The 2,629-nt window shown below is 36.5% G+C and overlaps 1 pseudogene; it reads right to left on the bottom strand.

The window, feature by feature from the left end:
- Window positions 1–1,413: 1,413 nt before the first annotated feature.
- LOC141423071 (BCL2/adenovirus E1B 19 kDa protein-interacting protein 3-like) lies at window positions 1,414–1,972 on the bottom strand (annotated as a pseudogene).
- Between the last annotated feature and the right edge of the window lie 657 nt (window positions 1,973–2,629).

Below are 2,629 nucleotides of genomic sequence, written 5' to 3'. Positions count from 1 at the left end.
CCCCTCTGACTATTATTTAGGATTTCTTCTTTGTTTTTCAGCATTACTTTAAAGCACATATGCTTAGTATATATTACATTCTTCCTGATGGAACTTCTAAGTGTGTGTTTTAATCTGTTTCTTGATGTTATAACAATTTTCAAAAATTCTCATTCACTATATCTTTAATTCATCTGCTTCATTCTTGCTCCTTTTCCTCCATAATTCTAATAACATACATATTGCACCATACAAAATTTTTACATATATTCCTTACACTATTTTCTATCTTTTCGATTCTTTGAGTTTTAGTGTTGATATTTTATTCTAATTCATCTCTAAATGAATTTCTTTTTTTTTTAATTTTTTCTTTTATTCATAGGTGCCTACAATGTTTGGGTCATTACCCCTCTAAGTGAATTTCTATGGTTTCTATTAAATTTTTTCTTTGAGTATTAATTCTAAGTATTGTATAATTCAGTTCTAGAATTCTCTGTTTTAAGGTTTCTAGTTCATATTGAATTTTTCCACCTTTTCTGTGCTTGAACAATAAGCCCAGTCTGAAATTTCTCTGCTGCTCTATCTCTATTGACTCCTGAATCTTCTTTTTTCTAAAGGATTTAGAAAAGATTTATTTCTTTTCTATTTTCAGATTTATAAAATAGATACAGATTTGCTTAGAATAAAACTGACTTTAAGGGCAAACAAAAAGTGTGCACAAAGGATAAGATTTAATCCAGCAGTCCAAAGTGATGAAGAGTAAAATATGTTGAGTGGGTGCCTTCCACAGAAATCTGATTGTCCAAGGTGATTACCTAACAGCCAGAGGTTGAATTTCTTACACTATAAAGGCAAAAACAATTTAGTGTATGAAATAAACAGTGGAGTTTGTAGCTGCCTTGGTTCCTATTTATAACTTAATAACAATTAGCATAGTTAAGTATAGTCCTTAATAAGCAACCTGAATCTACTTAAATTAAACACATAATATTTTCTACAATAGTATGGAATAAAGCCACAATATTTATTTTAGGCATTCCCCTTAGTGATTTTAATATCAACTTTCTTTTGAAATATAAAATGGTTGAACTGAATTAGGTTATAGATAATTTTCAAATATTATATACATTGTGACCAATATATTAAGATTACTTATACTAGTTATATCTAATATCCAAAGAAAATTTACTCTCAAACTGTTACATTAGATATTAATCAGTCTGAAATGCTTATTAATTGATCTCATAGATATAATTACAGGTCAGCAAGATTTTAGAGTTTATCCTTTCATTTAATTGTCAGGAGCTCAGCATTTACAGAGCAAATAAACACAAGTGGTGTAGCTATCAGCAAGAGTTGATAGCTCTTCAGTTAGTTATAACAAGCTTAGATCTAGATCCCCACTGTGTGACAAAAGTTGGATCCAAATATTCTTCAAAATGTGCTAGTAAGGGCTGTCAGGCGCCTTTAGTATAGATCCTCAATGCAATGGTCAGCACAGAAGAGAGCAGCAGAGATGGAAGACAACCTTTTGGGAGTTCTCCTGAGGAGATGCCCCCTTTCTTCATGTTGCTGGTCTTTTTCTTGCTGAGAGCACCCGTGTACTTCCTGTTCCTCAGGAAGAACCCCTTGGGCAGAATGCTTTGCTGCTGACTTGACCAGTCCCATATCCTTACCAGTTTTTCAAGATGCTTTTAATTTCTTTCCTTCTCTCAATATACTCTTCCACAGACTGAGAGCTAATCTGTTTTCCCCTCCGGTACCACAGATATCCATTTCAGAAGATCTATTCATATCTTGAGGTGTCTCAAGAGAACTCTTGGAGCTACTCCATCCACATTCATGCTGAGCATCCAGCAGTATTTTTTCATGACAGTGTTATAAATAGTAACTAAGGCTGGACAGTACTTCCCTTCCCACTATTATTGAAGTGCAGTTCTACCCAGGAGCCCTGCAGGTTCTCCTGCAGACCCCAGGCTCAGCTTTGTGACATGGTGCCACAGGGCACCTGTGCCTGTCAGGGTCCTTGTGGGGCTGTGGGCTCTGCTGAACAGAAGTTGGTTCTGAGTGGGTCAGTCACTCACCAGTGAGCAAAGGCTGACTCTCTTGACTTTTAAATAACATTGTATTATCTCTTTTATGCTTAGGTGTTTTTGATTGAGTGCCAGATGTTGCACACTTAACTTGGAAAGATCATTTAAAGCTGAGAATATGCTCTCTTCCTCTAGAGATTCTGAGTTGCTAGTGGTAGGTGGCTGGGGATGCCTACCATCCTAAGTCATCTTAATTGCATCAGAGATTCAGTTATTTTAAAATTAGGCTTTAACTCTGTGAAGGCTAGTCTGTTTTTTGGTTTTCTTAGAATCTAGTCCATGAAAGTTCCAACTCAAATCCTGGGAGGTGGCTACCAGGATCCCCATCCTGTATGGCTCTTATGCCTCTGCTTTTGTAGCCATACCCTTATTAATAGTCTTTCAAGAGCTCCTCCCAGCTTTTCAAATGCCAATTTGGGAGTCAAAGATAATCTTTTTTTTCCTTTTATTATTCATATGTGCATACAAGGCTTGGGTCATTTCTCCCACCTGCCCCCACACCCTCCCTTACCATCCACTCTGCCCCCCCCTCCCCCTTACCCCCTCAATATCCAGCA

Source organism: Castor canadensis, chromosome 5, assembly GCF_047511655.1.
Source record: "Castor canadensis chromosome 5, mCasCan1.hap1v2, whole genome shotgun sequence".
Taxonomy (NCBI): domain Eukaryota; kingdom Metazoa; phylum Chordata; class Mammalia; order Rodentia; family Castoridae; genus Castor; species Castor canadensis.
This window is presented reverse-complemented; position numbering and strand designations above follow the sequence as displayed.